General features: G+C 40.1%; 1 pseudogene; it reads right to left on the minus strand.

Annotated features, from left to right (window-relative positions):
• Positions 1-280: 280 nt before the first annotated feature.
• The window catches only part of LOC149212988 (uncharacterized), a 54903-nt pseudogene continuing 35957 nt past the window's right edge, over positions 281-19226 (minus strand).

Raw genomic sequence — 19226 nt, forward strand, 5'->3', positions numbered from 1 at the left:
TAATTAATTCTGCATTCACCGTACGGTAAAACATCTCCGTAATTTCACCTATATACTAAAGTCCATTATCACTATTACTCACATTACATCAAGGTTTTCTAATGTTCGTTGAAAGACTTGGAGAAAATTTGTGGAGCAGCTACATTGTTATCAACAACATATTCAATGAAGAGTTCTCGCAATGAAAAGTTTAGTTAAACTTTTTTCCTTGAAAATTTTCATATGAAATTAGTTTAATGAAGTAGTGTTTTTTTTTAATTAATACTTTTTGTGAGCCAAATTAACCAATACGTCTGTCATGAGTAGGGTGGGCCCAGTAAAGATGGGCACCCCCACCGTGTGCCACCCCGGTAACCCACCCGAGGTGGCCGGGCAAATCTTGGAATCGTCCGGTCACCCTGGACGGGCTTGCGGGCCACCGAGGTGGCATGGGGTGGGTAGCGGCACCCCACCCTGTGCCACCCCGGCGGCCTGCCCACCCGCCCGGGGTGGCCAATCGATTCCGAGAATCGCCTGGCCACCCCAGGCGGGCGGGCAGGCTGCTGGGGTGGCACGGGGTGAGGGGCGGTACCCCACCCCGCGTAACCCCAGCGGCCTGCCCGCCCGCTTGGGGTGGCCGGGCAATTCCCGGAATCACACGGCCACCCCGGGCGAGCCAGCGGGCTGCCGGGGTGGCGTGGGGTGGGTGGCGACACCCCACTCCTCGCCACCCCGGCGGCCCGCCCGACCACTCAGGGTGGTCGGGCAGGCTTTCGGGGTGGCGCAGGGTGTGGGGCGACACCCCACCGCGTGCCACCCTTATGGCCCGCCCGCACGCCCACCCCCCCGACCACCCGGTGCCCACCCGCCCAGGCACCCACCCACCCACCCGACACCCAAGCGCCGACCCGCCTGCCCACCTGACCACCCCCTTGCCCACCTGCCCGCCCACTCGGCGCCCACCGCCTACCCAGCACCCGCCCCCCACCCGACCACACCCCCACCCACCGGCCCGCCCACCCGCCCGTCCTGCCCATCCACCTGCCTGCCCACCTGCGCACCTGACACCCACCCCCAGCCCACCCACCCACCCCCCCACCTGCCCACCAGCCCCGCTCGCTCGCCCACCCGCCCCGTCCCCCCCGCCCACCCGGAGCCCACCGGCCCCCTGCTCGTCTGCCCCTCTCGCCCGCCCACCCACTTGACACCCACCCCCTAGCCCACCCACCGCTCGCCCGCACCTACTTGTCCTCCCACCCGGTGCCTGCCCACCCGCCACCCACTTGGCAACCACCTGCCCACCCGCCCACCAAGTGCCTGCGACCGTAGACACAGTGGCCACCGGCCTGCCCGCCCACCCAGCACGACCCACCCAGTGCCTGCGCCTGCTCGCTCGCCCGCCGACACGACGGCAACCGTCCTGCCCTCCCACCCGGCACGACCCACCCACCCACCCGCGCCCGCTCGCCCACCCACCCCGACGGCCCACATGCTTTCGTGGTGGCGAGCGAATTTCTTAGTGTTAATATTTTTTTAATTTCAATTATCTGATTATACAAATTACAAATTTATGATAAATTTTCATTGTGGATTTAAGTTAATATGTTTTCATTATTTACTAATTTATGTGTTTCTATTTTTCAGGAAAATGGCATCAAAGAAGATTTCTGTGAATCTTTCTGGACCAAAGACTCTTAAAGGTGCATCTTCAAAAAACATTGGTGAACGAACTCCACCTAAGCTCATCGGTACTAATCTTTCAAGTGCCTCAAACGATAAGAAGATGATTTCATACTGGAAGAATTCAAAAGAGGTGAAATTTCCATCAAGAATCTGGTATGTGAAAGAGAGAAAGCCAAACTGTGGATATATATCTATATATTGATATACCGAATGATAATGGAATTTATGAGGTGATGGGAAGAGTCATAGATATGTGTTCGGTACCAGACACTGAAGTTTTTTACATACCTAGGAAAGCTCCCAAGTCACATGAAAGGATTAAATACCGACTATCATATTCATTGTATGACACGAGAGAGGTATCCACAAAGTTGTGTAAACAAATCGTAAATGAGATGAAACAAAACATCGTCACTATTGTTATTTATATTTGTATTTTGCGTTCTTGAAAGTGTCTCGCTATATTTTTTTAACTTTGTTTTTATTGACATATGATATTTTGTTTGCCAGAATTTTGTTGAAAGTTGTTGAATTAGGTTGGGAGGCATTCATTTCATAGAGCATGATATCACGAAAGTTGTCAGCAGTTTTTACTCAGTGCCAGAAGAAGATATGGAAAACAAGCAAAATGTAGTAATTGATGATGCTACAAAACTACATCCAAAGGATCAGGAAGAAAGGCCTCTAGTAGATAAATCTAGCAAGGGTAGACAAGTTACTTTTGAGGACGATGAAGTTGAAACTGACAATGAAGCATCTGTTGTCATTATTGAAGATGACATTGGAACTGAGAAGAGTCGTAAAAGACCAAAAGTAACAATGCCCAAGAATAAATCTATTGAGAATGTTATGATGAAGAAAAGTAAAGTTGAAGATTTTGAAGTAGTCATTACCAGCAGTCAAGAACCTAGTGAAACTTCAAAAGAAAGTAGATAAATTGTTACACCTGGAGCTGATTTAGAGGATGGAATTATCAAAACAAAACAAAATGCCATTCGACAAAATTTGACAAAGAGAAACTTAATTGATGGTGGTCATACATTTCAGCTTAATGTCAGACAAACCTATAAGGCAAGTGAAGGACAATGTCAATATCAAGTCAGAAAGCCACATCATCTGCATGTTCACAACTTGAAGACATTGATGAGGTACAATCCATATGCTCATGTGGTTAGTTATGTGCTTCTTATTGATCCAGTTCAAGTTCCCAACAAAGAAACATTTGATAAGTCAAAATGTTTTGAATACAATTATTATGTGCTTGGGGGGAACCATTCTGTAGAAGCTCAAAGACAATTGATGGAGGAATATCCTAATAACCCATGTTTTGAAACAATGAAATGTATCATTTATGCTGGTTTATCAGATACAGAAGCAAAGTTAGTGGCATGGGATCATAATCCAAATAATGAATATAGGATTTCTATGACTTTCATCCAAAGGGTTAGATTTATTCATAGTGAATTTCAAGAAAAATGTGGTGGGGATAGGATAAATGTTACTGCAGATTTCTGAAAGGAATGTTGTATGGAAATAGGCTATCAAATTGAAGAGAAAACCAATTCAAAAGGTGGAAAAGGCAACAAAATTAGTGATTTATTTAGAGGTGTTGATAACATTTTCCAATTGGAATTTAGAACTGGATATGTTTGGAAGTTGATTGATGAGCTTTTTAGCATGTGGGAAAACATTGGCATTAATAACCAGAAGGTCAAAAAGATTAAGCCATTGATATGTAGCAGTAGTAAATCAACTCCTGAAATGAAACAGCTTCCAGAAGATATGACTATCACACCTTGGAGAGCAATGCAAGGAGTGAAAGATGAAAAAAGTGTCAAAACAATTTTATCTTGTGTGAGGTCAGGGGAATTATCATTGGAGGAAATGTCTAAGGAATTTCAAAATCAAGTTTTTTGAATTATTTTTATTTATTTCTAGATTATAATTTTCTTTTAAATAAAACATGTTGTTCTTGGTAGTATTTGTTATACATATCATTATATTAACTTTTTGTTACCTTATCTATGTAGTCACAAAGTTTACATGAAAATTCAAGAACAAATGGTTAAATTGTTGAATGAAGATAGTTGGGATGATGTTGTACGCAACTATCCAGATTCAAGTTCTACACTAACATTGAAAGCTTTTTATCTTGCATTTAAAAAGGTATCTTAATTTATACATTCATTTTTATTCATCTGTGTACTATTTTTAATTTATAACTTACACATATATTTGTTTATTTTATAAAATACGAAGAAGAACGATAATGGAGCACCAAATAGCTTCAGAACCTTTATTGAAAAAATAAAGATCGAAAGACTGAGGAAGCAACGTATTAAGAATGTTGAACTTGATCCAACTCTTACTCATTTCATTTGGAATGGGCTAGACACTATTCAATATTAAGTAATACAAGGCGACTATGAAGACATTGCTAAACTCATACCTAAAAGGGATTATGCCCTAGTTATTGCAGATATTCCCCATGGTTTCAACATTCCAAACATTGACTATGATAGTGACCCTTATACTTATCAAGCTCTTAGTAAAGTGGTTGCGGGATTTGTAGAAATCACGTCATCACCATTATGGAGATTTGTGACATTTCATTCAGACACACAATTGGCAATGATATTGTCAAGCTTCAAGGGGAAAACAAATTCAAGGATGCAACTTACATGGTAAGACGTTTAAAATGTATATTTGATTAATGTCGAAAAATTCATTTATGTACAAGTTAATTGAACTTTTACTATTTCATGTTACAGGCAAAAGTCAAATCTTCTTAACCGTAAAGATCAACTATTTATAAATGATTGTGAGTTCATTCATATTGATAGTTGGGCAAAAGATGATAGCTATATGTCTATGATTTTTAATCGAGTAGACAGAAAGAGTCATAGCCAAATACTGACTTATGATGCTGTTGTGAGAAAACTAACATATGAAGACAAAGAAGCAAAAGGAGAGATAGTTAACATTTATCAAAAACCACAATTATTGATTAACTATCTTATAGACATATGTTCAAATGAAGGAGATTGGGTTCTGGATTTATTTTCTAGCTCAGGTAAGTTTTATTATATGGAATTGAATTTCAATATGTTATTTTTTAATTAATATGTCATTGTACTAATTTACTTCATTATTTCTTTTGTGCTTGATAATTAGGTACAACACTAGCATGTTGCCTTCAAAAAGGAATAAATTGCATTGCAATTGAAAAAGATCCAATACAGTGCAATTTCATTCAGCAAAGAATTAATGCTCTTCAATTTCTTCCAGATGCAATGCAAGAAATTGGGTTGAAGAAAGGAGACTTTAGTGAATCACGTGTGGCAAAAAAGGCAAAGGAACCCCAAGCACCATTACATGGGATGTTTGGAAATACATATATTGGGAGATTTGCAGACATCAAAGATCCATTAGAAGACAAAAATGAGCAAAATGAAGCAGAAAATATTGTGGAAGAAGACAATGATGAAACTCTAGAGGACAAAGAGTTTGAATTACGTGACATTGTTGATTAAATTTAAGTTATGCTTGGAAATCAAGCTCATTTTTTGTAACTATTAAGTAGTTATACTTGTAATGTTTTGACTTTAACATGTTATGAGAAGAATATACACCCAATTAAGGTTGTTATGCGTTCAATATTTGTAATATGTGATTTTCGCATTAATTTTTAAGTTAATCATTATTTTTTGAAAAAAAAAATGATTATTATTATTTTTTTGACATGAAATTCATAAAAAAAAACTATTATTTAACCATTTTTAGTTAAAATTTTCGTATAAAAATTGTGATTTTCGCATGTCAATTGTAGCAAAAAATTATCAAAACGTGTAGTTTTTTAGTTATATTTATGTTAAAAATGGCTATTTTTATGTCCATTGTTAAAAAATATTGTTTTTTAGAAACAATTATTTCTTGTGGATTGAAAAATTAATTAACGATTTATAAATATGTAGAATATCGAAAATTCAAAATATCGACCTTCTTCTTTAAATATGCAAAACAATAAAAACCTCACTACAAAAAAATTAAAATTAAAATAAAAACAAGAAAATATGAAGAAAAAGACCACTTCAAAAATGATTAAATTTACAAAATAATTATTTACATTTCATACATTAGAAAATAAAAAAAATTTAAAAAAATAAAAATTAAAAAAAAAATAAAAAAAATAAAAATAAAAAACTTTTAAAAAAAGGGCCTCGTATAGAATTACCACGTTTTTAAATCAACATAAAAAACACTACCATTCTAAAACGCAATGTACATAAAAAAAATTATAGTGCCAAAAACTATGCTCTAAAAAACACGTGTTCTGCATCAATCCTTTTCAAAATCAAGTCACTTTTTTGCAAAATGGGTAATAGTATGAGTTCTCGTTTCAAAGTTTACATTGTTAGAACGATATCCACGCATTTTAGCCTATATTCGACCTCTTTTGGGTAGCAACCAAGAAAGTGAAAAAGCTCGAAGTCTGTAATCCAACGGGAGAAGAAAAATTGAGGATAAAAAAAAGTCTCCATCACTAGAAGAAACCGAAGTCTGTGACTAAGCCGAATCTTAATCTAAAGCTATCTATTTGCAACAAGATCTGAATATATGTGGTAAAGAGTCAAGGGTTTGCTATAGTGGCCAAAGATCAGTAATAGAAGGCAAAGAGTCTATAATTGGAAGTCATTGTATTATAATAAGAGACTAAACCTGCAATAAGGACAGAAATTAAGAAGCTACTTCTGACTTTGACTAGGTAGAGACTCAACTATTGACCTTGACTTAAATAGGAGGGCTTACTTGGAGGGACTCTTTGGCCTTGTGTTGGATATCTCATTTTGAATAAATTCAATAAGAGGAGGATTGTTGGGTTTTCCCCTATTGAGAGGTTTTACCTTGCCTTGAAAGCCTAAATCTTTATGTCTCGTACTTCTTTATGTTCTTGGAAGAAAAATTTGTGTAATTACTTGATGAAAGAGAAATATTAACTAACAAAGAAAAGAATACTTATATAGGAGTTTACTTCCAACTATGAAGGAACACAATGAGGACATAAAATTTGTAAATCTTAAACTTGGTTAGGCCACTACACCTCCAAAAACCTGACTCATTAAGCCATAAACTAGAAAACTTATGTGGAACTCCAAAAACAAATGAATTAGAATAATTATCAACCAGAATCAAGAGCCTTTACACTTTACATTTGACAATCTATTGCAGTATGAATATTGAGGTCGCAACTATTCATTTATATTGCACTGTGTAAGAAAGGATGATCATATTTTATATATTTTGTCTAGTAAGGCCTGCACTTTGTCATTGCCAGCTCTAACCAAGGTTTCATGTTCCCATTGTAATGAAAAACAGCTGCATTGTCAATCTCTCAACAGTCCACACTAGGATTATATCCTCCCAACACATACCAAGACTTGTCCAAAGGATGGGTCAGGCAATAAAACGTTCAATCGAGGGGGTAGTGTTCCAAGCTTCCACAACACTCTATCCTCATTCTAACATACAATAAAAGAAAAACTTATAAATCGAACAAAGAAAAACCCATTAAGTTTTCTAGCTAATTACTTCATATTTACTTCAAATACTTTAAAGTAAGCATCATAGGAATTAACATAAATAAACCACACTACACACTTACCGTGTTCTGCCACTTGTGATATATTCCAGTTATATCTTGTTTCTCCCATTCTTTGAGATCAAATACATTCATCCCATATGCCCAACCACAAGCATTAGGATCAAACTGCCTGGTTATGTGCGGATTGGAAAAATTAAGGTATTTGTCAAACCGGTGAAAGCTTTCTCCACAAGTTTCCACTGAACCATTAGCCTTTCCATGAAGATCTACTAACCGCAAGGGCGTCAAATATTTCTGCACCACAATATCATCATCCAAGAAAAGGATCTTGTCCATTTTGGGATAAACTTGTGGAAGATAAAAACGAAGATGATTTAGCATGGATAAATATTTTGGATTTATATATTTCAAATTGGAGGAACATGTTGAGAGTGTAGTCGAGTGATCTGCGTTGAAATAATACTCTTTCATAGCTGCGGATTCAAGTTGGCAAAGCACAGGGCAATGGGAGGAATTGAGCCATTTAAAATCATCTACATTTTCTACATGTATCGCAGCTTTCCCTGGGCGATTAAGTAAAATCCACATTTTCATGGCCCCAAAATTTAACTTGTCTATGATGGGATGAAATACATGTTTCTCAGATTCATGCAAACACATGTAAATCACCTACAATGAGATCCAAATATTAAATGTAAAATGCAGCAAAACTATTGGACTTCCAAACTTTAGAGTAATTTAAATTAATAAAACTTCACCTTAGCATCAATGACAATTGAATTCACAACCACAGATGCAGCCAATACATTGTCAGAAAATAATGCATAGTGATAAAGAGTCGGATCCTCCATCTTGTCCTTTTTAGGAAATTATCATCTTTCAAGAGGAAGAAAGTAATAATATATGGTCAATCGCATGGACAGACAGTGCAAGCCCTTGGGAACAAACTTTGTTTCCACCTGACTTAAAAATTTACTTTGCTTTTCCAAGATCCTTACTTGCTCATCTGCAGAATGAAGCATGGCTTGCAACTTCTTTGTTATTTTCGCACAACCATAAAATTGTTCTCTAGCCTTGGATAGGACATGACCCATAGCCTTGATCTTCTCAGGTGCACTGAAACAATCATGTCAATTACTAGTCATGAAAAAGAGAATGAAAAGTAGAAATATTGACACACAGACTGCAACTTTAAAAGAAACAAAGGATATGAACACCAAATGCAATTGGAAGCACTTACTACTCTTGATCTAGAAGCAGCCAATGTGAAAATCCAAGGGGTAGTGTTCCAAGCTTCTACAACACTCTATCCTCATTCTAAAATACAATAAAAGAAAAACTTAGAAATCAAACAAAGAAAAACCCATTAAGTTTTATAGCTAATTACTTCAGATTTACTTCAAATACTTTAAAATAAGCATCACAGGAATTAACATAAATAAACTACACTACACACTTACCATGTTCTGCCACTTGTGATATATTCCAGTTATATCTTGTTTCTTCCATTCTTTGAGATCAAATACATTTATCCCATATTCCCAACCACAAGCATTAGGATCAAAGTGCCTGGCTATGTGAGGATTGGAAAAAATTAAGGTATTTGTCAAACCGGCAAAAGCTTTCTCCACAAGTTTCCACTGAACCATTAACATTTCCATGAAGATCTACTAACCACAAGGGCATCAAATCTTTCTGCACCAAAATATCATCATCCCAGAAAAGGATCTTGTCCAATTTGGGATAAACTTGTGGAAGATAGAAACAAAGATGATTTAGCATGCATAAATATTTTGGATTTATATATTTCAAATAGGAGGAACGTGCTGAGAGTGTAGTCGAGTGATCTACATTGAAATAATACTCTTTCATAGCTGCGGATTCAAGTTGGTGAAGCACAGGGCAATAGGAGGAATTGAGCCATTTAAAATCATCAACATTTTCTACATGTATCGCATCTTTCCTTGGGGGATTAAGTAAAAACCACATTTTCATGGCCCCAAAATTTAACTTGTCTGTGACAAGATGAAATACATGTTTCTGAGATTCCTGCAAACACAAGTAAATCACCTACAATGAGATCCACATATTAAATGTAAAATGCAGCAAAACTGTTGGACTTCCAAACTTTAGAGTATTTTAAATTCATTACACTTCACCTTAGAATTCATGACAGTTGAATTCACAATCGTAGATGTAGCCAATACATTGTCAGAAAATAATGCATAGTGATAAAGAGTTGGATCCTCCTGTTATAGACATTTTTGTGCCTCGCGTCAAGGAGCATGGAATGTCAATAATTACAGGGATCCTCAGTCCCTAAACATGTTGTTCTTACCCCTAAAAGAACAAGGTCATCAACCAACAGCACTTCCAATCAGTTCTCCACCTGAAAGCACTTCAAAACAGGCTTATTTTGGATCATGTCAGCTGCTCCACTGAGCTTCTGCGCTGGAATGCAACTGTCCCACTCTGTACCTGCGCTGGAAGTCAAGATTAATGAAGGCTACCTGCGCTGGGCGAGATTGGCCAAGTGGCACAGTCATCCTGCAAGGTGTCAACTGCCCAGGAAGCTTCCAAACTGACACTTGGTTCATGAGATTCGCCTTGTGATGAGTAAGAGGTACTTGATCACCATGTGGAAGCAAGGATCTCCAAGTGGACACAGGAACTGAAGATTAACTGAAGAGGGAGAGGACATAGGGCAGCTTCATGTCAGTCTCAAGCTGACTCATCCTTTCTTCTTCTACCCTATATATAGAGCTCTTCTATGAGGTCTAGGGAGGCTGGAATTTTGTATAAGCAAGGAGGTGCTGTTGGTTTGCAGTCAGAGCTATTGGGTGATTGTTTTACTAGAGGTGAAGAGGAGAGTTCTTGCTGCCGAGGAGGTGCTGCTGGATTGGAGCCATCATCATTGGTTGTAACTTCCTCTGGAACCCTGTTACTTTCTATCAATAAAGTTTGCATGTTCTCCTATATACTTGTTTTACATAGATGTTTTGTGTTTACATGTATATTTGATGCACCCTAATCCATGCTTCAGTTATGAGTACATGTATCTTGTAGTTTGCTCTCTTGTTTTGTGCAGGTTCTGTGTGTAGCTGGATCGGCTAGGAGAGCAAAGAGCTGGGAACGAGATACAAAGAGAGAAGGACAAGGATCGACTAAGCGAAAGACACTAGGTTGGTTGACCTTCTTTCCATTCTCTCTGTATTTTCATAAAGTGAAACATGAAAACTTTTTCTTCAGTTGTTGCTAAAGACTGTCACCTTTAGAGTAGGGATAGTGTCATCCGCATCGGATACTTTTCCCCACAACAAACTGGCGACTCCGCTGGGGAGCCTAGTATCTTGTTGTTGTTGTTTGTAGTATTTTGCTATTCATTTCTTGAAGAAAAGAGTACCAAATCGAAAAGCTTTTGACTATATCAAAAGCGAAGTAGAGGGTCTGCTACTCTTGCTCCTTTGCTGAGCAAATTCAAGATTTAAAGAGCTAATCTACAGATGAATGTTTACTCTTTGTGATAGATCTTCATCCTCTTGATCATCCCTTAGCCTGTACTTGACCTATAGCTTTTTATTTCAGCAAAAACAGTGCATTTTTGAGCTTTTTATGACCCGGAATTCTTTGCAGACGTAACTCTCGTAAGTCAGTGCAGGCTGTCCACAGGCAGTCTGCATTACAGCGCAGGTACTCCCTTCGGGAACTGCGCTGAGAGTGAAACTGGCAGACTAGCACCTGCGCTGGTCCAGTTAGCCTTAGTCTAGCTCAGCTCTTCCTTTGTGTCTTGGCCCTGTTTTCACTGTTTTTCTTGCTGATTGCTTGCTGGTCATTGTACTTGCTGTAGACCACTTCTCCTTGACATTATTCCGCCTCAGTTGTGTGATGAAACTGTGAATGTTCTTTCAGTATTTCTTGTTTCAATTCCCGTTTCCCATTGTGAAAAGCGAACCAGTATAGCTGTGACCTCTTAGATCCTGAACTGTAAGAGTATCTTTGTGATCTTATGAGTTAGTTTTATTACTGTTCATGGCTATTTGAGTTTGTTTGTTTTTCACTTTATGGTTTGAATCTATACATTTTCTGTATTTTAAACAAGTCTATCATAAGGTGTCTTTTTTATTGTGGACAAGCTTGTTTATTTCTACTTGAAAGTTGATTCAAAAATCATACAACAGTTTCCTTTTGTTAGCATCAACATTAAGGATAACGAAAAGAAATACATGCATTGTGCATTTTACATTTGACTGTATGCTTGATGATTTAGGAAAATGTGCATTTTAGTGTGTGTTCTTTGATCTGTGGAAAAAGTTGTGTCTTTCTCTTTCCTCAAGTAGATTAAGGTTTTCAAAGTTGAAAGATTGAAAAGATTTTGCTTCTCATTCTTAGATTGCATATAGGAAGTTGTATATATACATCTCGTGGCGAACCTGAAAGGCAAACTGTTAAGAAAGATCAACATTAAAATAAACTCAATTTACATAACAACGCTTTGGAATTTAACGCAAACATCTAGAGGTCTAGGTAGAGACGTGTTCCGGCGTCGTTAAACATAGTGACTGTCGATCTCTACGAAGGTGGGTGATTCCTCCTGAGAGTCGGTGGCACTAACACGGACTTGAGCTCCCGTGTACCGTCGAGTATATTGGGAGACCCCTATAGGCTTTTATCCTTTATCATTAGGAAACCGTGTCGGCCGCCCTACTGATCGCGATGCAGTGAACACAGCATTCACGAAGATCGACCACCCGTACCGTAAAACGTATTCTGTGGTTTCGCGAAAGGTTTGGCACACCCTCTGCCTAGATCTCCAGAGCAGTTTCTTTTGGCCCTTTTCAAACTCTATAACTGAAAAGGTCCAACCGAGCATTTGTCACTTCGGGCTCGTTAATACATCGAAGGCGACTAGATTCATCTTTAGCTTTTTCTCGACTCTTAAAACATGAAAAAGCAAGTTTGTGTCTAAAAGCGTCGTAAATAAAATTTATTTTAAAGCGGAACATAATCACCTATTATTCCCACGTTGATCTTTCAGTTGAAAAGTATGGAGCCCACCAACCAAGGAAGTAACCTTGGCGGAAGTCCAAATCCCTTCTCCTCTTGGGGAGATGTTGGTGCGCCTCATATGGCTACATTGTCGCTTCCAGGATTGACAATTGGCCTCCCTGTTTGGCTCTTTTCAACTAATGTAGTCCAGATCGCCACTAATCCTGAGCAGTCGAATCAACTGTCAGAACAATCTAGAACTACCCACCAGCCTTCCACTTCTTATGACACTTCCTCTGATCCTTCATCTTCGCAAGGTAGAGCCGGCAAAAGTCAGCCTCCCAAGGAGAAGAAGGAGAAGAAGAAGAGAGGAAAGAAGCAGAAGGAACCTCTGGCGAAGGCGACTGGGGGCAAGCAGAAGAAAACTGACAAAAACCCACACACTGCACCGACCGGGCCTAAATCGCCATGTGTCATTTGCAAAGGGATCCATTTCCATCGTGATTGTCCTTGTATTCCCCGGATACTGAAGGACTGGTCCCCAAGGTTGCACAATTCGGTAGCATCAACCTCTGGTTGTCAAGTTGATTGCATTCCGTCAACTAGCGAGAGTGAAGGACGAAGAAGGGGACCAAGATCACCCTGTCTATTGTGTGAAGGTAGTCATGCCATCCACAAATGTCCATTCTTAGATGAGGCCAAGAGAGTTTTGGAAGATCGCCCGGTGTCACCGTTGCGACTTCCGCCTGGATATCAAAAACTCGCGCCTAATCCCTCGATAGTTGTAAATCCAGTTGACCCTCTCAAGTGGTCAGCTGAAGTGTCGGTCATTGACAATGAACCTACCGAATCCAGACCAGACGAAAGTCTAAAGGTCGAAAGGACAGTTGACCCGGTTCTTCCTTCAGAGGTTCTATCGTCTAATGACTCCGTCATTGAAGATCCGTCTTCAACTGACACCGTCGCTGAAGAGTCATCTTCATGCGACACCCTAGCTGAAGAGAACAAGGATGACACCATCCAGGTTCTTTATATCAGCGCTGACTCTGATGAGCATCAGGGCAATGCGCCCATTCCTTTATCGCAGGAAGGAACAACATCAGGGTCATATCCGGCCGTATATTCGGTCCCACCACCAAGCAACCTGGTTGTATCCTTTGATTGGAATCAATTAGGCAGACCCCGGTTACCAGCCAGTATACCATTCAGAATCATTGTCCAGATCTATAGAATGATTATGGCTGGTACTATCATTGATGAAGGGGCGTCTGTGAGTATCCTTTCCTCTATTGCTTGGAAAGCACTGGGTTCCCCAGCGCTTTTACCTGAGTTGAGAAATCTCTCAGGTTTTGATAAAGGAACCAGTCGACCATTAGGGATCCTCCCCAATGTACCTGTTACATTGAAAGGGAAGACTGTTGAGATGAACTTGTTGGTCGTCCAAGGACCCTTGGATTATAACCTACTCCTTGGACGTGACTATATTTATTGCATGGGAGCGATAGTCTCCTCACTCTTTAGAGTAATGTGTTTTCCACACGAAGGAAGGATGGTCAAACTCGTAGACCAACTTTCATTTCCGGGATCTCACATCGCAAATAGTCAAATACCAATCCTAAATGGTCTATTCACTCAAGATACGCCTCCACCCCCGGTCCTGCTTCCCGATGAGTGCGAGTGATTCGGAAAGAAAGACTAGGACCCAGGGGGCATGCACCCTGGTCTGCTTCGGGCAGAAGAAACTCCGGGTATAAGGAAGAATTTCCGCAGAAGAATATGACTGGTCCGTACCCCGTCCGTAGGAAGTGGGGTTGTTCTGGAATAATAATCTTTTGTTAAAGTTATGTGTCTGGGAATCATTCACCTTTGTCTAAAAAGTGGGCAATGCCCAAGTAGGAATTCCCTTATTGCAACAAGTAGTCAACATCTTTGAATTCAAGCCTCGCCCATCGAAACATGTGTTTTGAAGGATAAGCAGGGGCAGCCTACAAAGAAGGGGACCGTATTGTTGTAACAGAGGGTAACCATCTTTGACAACCCAATGATAGACATCGCCGAAGAAAGAGGTTAATTTGCGGCAGCGAATAAAACCACTCTTTGGATAATAAGAAAGAGGCAAGCCTCCCTCAATAATACCAATGTTTTATCTTTGAGTAGTGTTCTTCTATTGTCACAAATAGCTGTTTGTTAAAAGTGGGCCGACAGGAAGTCTGAGTACTGCATAAGACCCCTTAAAATAACGAGAAGACTAGTATCGTTAACATTAGATTGGCAAGATGACAAGTAACTGTGAACACCCAAAGAAAAACAAAGGTAGGGGAGAGGAGGGGCAGCCTCGAAATTCTATCCTATACCTGGGGGCATGCAACCTTTTGGAATGCAAGCAAGGGACGACTATTTGTTTTTTTAAATTTTTAGGTCCTCCCTTTAAACCTGTAGGTCTAACCCGTTAAACTCGTAGGATTAGCCGTTTCCAGCTTGCATAAAGAAAGCCTGTGGGGCAAAAGTAAAATTTGCCAAATTAAGAGCATAGTTGTGGTAAGGCATAAGCTCTATAAAAATTGGTCCTTACGAGAGGCGTTCTTCATATGACTGGTATATCGAGCAGTTTTAGCATATAGTTCATGCTCGTTAAAAAATAAACGCAAATCCGAGCAGTTTTAGGCCTGAATCTATGCTCGTTAAAAAATAGAAAAGTGTGAGCAAAAGTTTCCCCCAGAGTTCAAGCTCATGGAAAAAATGAACCGGTAAATAACCTTTTGAGATCGTAAATTCATCAGCCATAAGAGCCTTGATCGTGTTGTCATCCATCACCTCCACCGTTCATTTGGCCGATCCATTCACTTCCATTTGTGTGTTTACCTCTTTTGAGAAACAGCTGCGAAGAGTGATTTCACCTAGCCATCCTCGTGACACTGTCGTGATTGGAAAATTCCAACCTGTACCTGGAATCTGTAGCTATCCCTGTTTATCACTCGTTCCTCAAAAGACGAGTCTTCTTTCAGCTCTTTTCACTGACTCGTAAAATATGAAAAGTTTGCCGAGTTTTGGCCTTCCAGCTCGTTAAAGGACCGGAACGCTATCCCTCCTCTAAATTTTAATCTTTTTGGACCTGAGGGATTATTGCACAAAAGGATCGAGAGCTTGTCTTGTTCGGCTCGTTAAAAGTACCGAACAGCCATCCCTTCTGTATTGTTTTATACTTTTTCGGACTTAAGGGATATGCTGACGAAAAAGGAATTATGGAGTTGACTTTCTGTACCTTTTCAGACTCTCTAAAAATGAAAAGGACCGAGTTTTCTTTGTCGTTAGACTCGTTAAAATGATTAAGTAGCGACAAACTTGTCTTTAGACGAGAACGAGTTTCCCTATCGCTAGGCTCGTTAAATCTTAGCGATGGGCTTGCCCGAAGGGCAGGTTATAGAACAAGCATATGTTATCCTCCTCAAGCTTGACAAAAATAAAGAGGTACTGGTCAGAAATGACTGGGGAAAAATTGGGAGAACATCAAAGTTTAAAGGTAGCAAGTCACTCTTGAACATGACACTTTTCCTCCGTACCACATCGGGTTGGGTTGTTTCATTCACCGGTCTCATCACCATGGTCCTCGCCACACCATCCATTCGGGGTAATGCTACCGATCCATCACATCAGTGTCGTTATATGTTCAAGAGGGGTCATTCTGAAAGTGTCAACCGTGTCCCATCCACTGCCATACATTATCCTTCATCCATTTCATGATCGCCGCCCTGAATCATATGTCACAGTTTGTTTCCACCTCCACTAAATCATTAGCTCCGTTCCGTGTCATTGATGTGGGATTCATTAAGGCCCTCCTTTGACGGATCGCTTCTTGTCGACATCAACTCATTATCCAAGAAGTTGATCTAGGAACACCCCCATCAGTACTTTGAAGCTTGCATGCCTCAATGGCAAGTTTCTCACTTCCGGCGACAGGTATACATCAATGACCTTCGACCAGAAGATTTTGCGTGGCGTTCGACGCCAAGTCCTTTATTCACGCCACGTGAATTGTACTGCAGTATCTTGAGGGTCATTGTCATTACTGTTGATTCCTCTCGCGCTTGTTAACGGTTTTCATTATTGACCGGTAATCAAGCGATGTCTTTCCATGTTCGACTTCAGCGCAATTCTCACATGGATCGACTTGTACTTAAAGTGAAGATCGAACGAGTTTGAAGACCCCGGATCTAGTTTCATCCATCCGGGCTGCGATATATATTCAGGAAATATAAAAACATTTGCCATGTACATCATTGCAGCAGATGATCATCCTATCAAAGGATGATAATTTCAGCGGAAGATTATCAGTCTGCCTTCAGACGATCGTCTGTCATATGTACCAAAATGTATTTATAAAAGCTGAGCATGGGAATGTCCGCCTCAGCTAGACCATGAAAATTGAATGAAAGATAATGTATTGTATTGTAGTGTATTACAGGGCACTCTCCTCAGCACTGGAACGAACTTCGGACCCTCTAGCTAAAGCATTTCACCCGATAAACGGCCTCATACTTTAGGGGGCAACTGTTATAGACATTTTTGTGCCTCGCGTCAAGGAGCATGGAATGTCAATAATTACAGGGATCCTCAGTCCCTAAACATGTTGTTCTTACCCCTAAAAGAACAAGGTCATCAACCAACAGCACTTCCAATCAGTTCTCCACCTGAAAACACTTCAAAACAGGCTTATTTTGGATCATGTCAGCTGCTCCACTGAGCTTCTGCGCTGGAATGCAACTGTCCCACTCTGTACCTGCGCTGGAAGTCAAGATTAATGAAGGCTACCTGCGCTGGGCGAGATTGGCCAAGTGGCACAGTCATCCTGCAAGGTGTCAACTGCCCAGGAAGCTTCCAAACTGACACTTGGTTCATGAGATTCACCTTGTGATGAGTAAGAGGTACTTGATCACCATGTGGAAGCAAGGATCTCCAAGTGGACACAGGAACTGAAGATTAACTGAAGAGGGAGAGGACACAAGGCAGCTTCATGTCAGTCTCAAGCTGACTCATCCTTTCTTCTTCTACCCTATATATAGAGCTCTTCTATGAGGTCTAGGGAGGCTGGAATTTTGTATAAGCAAGGAGGTGCTGTTGGTTTGCAGTCAGAGCTATTGGGTGATTGTTTTACTAGAGGTGAAGAGGAGAGTTCTTGCTGCCGAGGAGGTGCTGCTGGATTGGAGCCATCATCATTGGTTGTAACTTCCTCTGGAACCCTGTTACTTTCTATCAATAAAGTTTGCATGTTCTCCTATATACTTGTTTTACATAGATGTTTTGTGTTTACATGTATATTTGATGCACCCTAATCCATGCTTCAGTTATGAGTACATGTATCTTATAGTTTGCTCTCTTGTTTTGTGCAGGTTTTGTGTGTAGCTGGATCGGCTAGGAGAGCAAAGAGCTGGGAACGAGATACAAAGAGAGAAGGACAAGGATCGACTAAGCGAAAGACACCAGGTTGGTTGACCTTCTTTCCATTCTCTCTGTATTTTCATAAAGTGAAACATGAAAACTTTATCTTCAGTTGTTGCTAAAGACTGTCACCTTTAGAGTAGGGATAGTGTCATCCGCATCGGATACTTTTCCCCACAACACCTCCAACTTGTCCTTTTTAGGAAATTTTGATTTTCAAGGGCAAGCAAGTAATAATGCATGGTCAATTTCATGGACAGACAATACAGGCCCTTGGGAACAGTCTTTGCTGCCAGCTGACTTAAAAATGTACTTTGCTTTTTCAAGGTCCTTACTTGCTCATCAGTAGACTGAAGCATAGCTCACAACTTCTTTGTTACTATCCCACAGTCATAAAATTGTTCTCTAGCCGTAGATAGGACATGACCCATAGCCTTGATCTTCTCAGGTGAACTGAAACATTCATATCAATTATCGACCATGAAAAAGAGAATGAAAAACAAAAAGATTGACACACAGACTGCAACTTTAAAAGAAACAAAGGATATGAACACCAAATGCAAATGGAAGCACTTACTACTCTTGATTTAGAAGCAGCCAATACGAAAACTATTACCTTTGAGGTAGATCAGAATCTACATTAGCCTCACCCAATGTACGCTGACATTCTTTAATACGAAGCATCAATTCATGGTATAAATCAAGATTGTTCCTAGCCTGGGAAGTTCTTGAATACACCCTAGCCATGATCAGTTGGTCTCGCATCAATCTAACAGTGGATTCAGAATTCTCGTTCTCATTCTCAAGCCTCCAAATGCAGTTTTTTTCTAGGACAGCAGAATCTACCTCCTTGGAAGGTTTAATTGCTACGTTTTCAAGCTCAACTTGTTTTTCTTCATCCTGTTGAATCAGCTCTGTTGACCTTTTCTCCCTCATCTTTTGTCTCAATTGTTGTAAGCATTAAACTACTATAAATTAAAGCATACTATGCTAAAATCTAAGAAATATAAAATTTTTCTATTGGAGAAGTAACATTCAAAAAGGATTTTGGAAAATAATATAACAATTCGCTTTTCCATGAGAACAAAAAGTAGTGATCTAGTGCAGCAAATAATTTTACCCTCCATGAAACTTTTGTTGGAATTTCTTCAAGCTGCAAATGGTTTCATTACAACAACCATTGTCTTGGGAGTTTGACTAAACATTACCTTACAGTAGGCTACCAACATCATAGATCAGTTAACCAGGGAAAATCAAAATTTACCATCAAGAGCATTCTCTTTGATGTCTCGATGTTCACTTCCTGTGTCATCCTCTTGAAACCTCGTAAGAAGTTCTTCGTCATTGGAAGTTTTGTTTCTACACCTCATCATTCCTTTTACCCCCCTCAAGATTTTCCTTGCCTTCTTCATTGAAGATCACACCATCTTGTTGCGAATGTAACTTTTCTTAGCTGTCTCCAAAAGTCATTTGCCTCTGCTTGATGTACACCGTTAGAAATAGAGAAGCACCCCTGCCAATGTAAGTTTTCACTTCCTGC

Source organism: Pinus tabuliformis, chromosome 1_1 (genome assembly GCF_031772625.1).
Source record: "Pinus tabuliformis cultivar Carrire ecotype Pingquan chromosome 1_1, CPIR1, whole genome shotgun sequence".
NCBI lineage: Eukaryota > Viridiplantae > Streptophyta > Pinopsida > Pinales > Pinaceae > Pinus > Pinus tabuliformis.